We start from the raw sequence: 595 nt of genomic DNA on the forward strand, positions 1-595 counted from the left end.
CGCCCGGGGCGGCCGCGATGTGTTGCGCTCAGTCGCCGAGGGCTAAAGTGTGCTTTCCATGAAGCCGCTGACGTACTATCCGGGTATGCACACCGTGCAGAAGAAGAAGGGCTTTGCCGGCGGGCGCCCCCGGAACCAGCTAGGCTGGGCGTTTTGCGTGTCATAAACACACGGCTCTTTGAGCGGAAAATGTTCAAAGGTATACTCAAATAATGTAGCGGTGTCTCAGACACGCGGGCCTCGTATGAGGCGACAGTTAAATGTGTGTTGTGAATATTTTACTAGGGTAGAGTGTTACGGGGTTACTGTGGATCGCACAAGACGGTATGACCGTAACCAGAAGCTCACTCTGTGGCAGGACTGCCAGTAGTAATACATATTAATAAGATTCTACTATGTAAAAGTACTATATTAATCAGGAAAACCTTAAGTTTTACATATTGGCGGCTCGGCCGCAACTAACGGATTTTCCCGATTAGAGTCCAATCTTCTATTTATTAGTACCGGACTCAAGCCCAAAAAATCCGGATTTTTTTCAAAAACAGAATATTTTAGTGACAATGTGAAAATAGCGATTTTGGTTCTCGAAGTACGT

Source organism: Plasmopara halstedii (assembly GCF_900000015.1).
Source record: "Plasmopara halstedii genome assembly, contig: Scaffold_289, whole genome shotgun sequence".
Taxonomy (NCBI): domain Eukaryota; phylum Oomycota; class Peronosporomycetes; order Peronosporales; family Peronosporaceae; genus Plasmopara; species Plasmopara halstedii.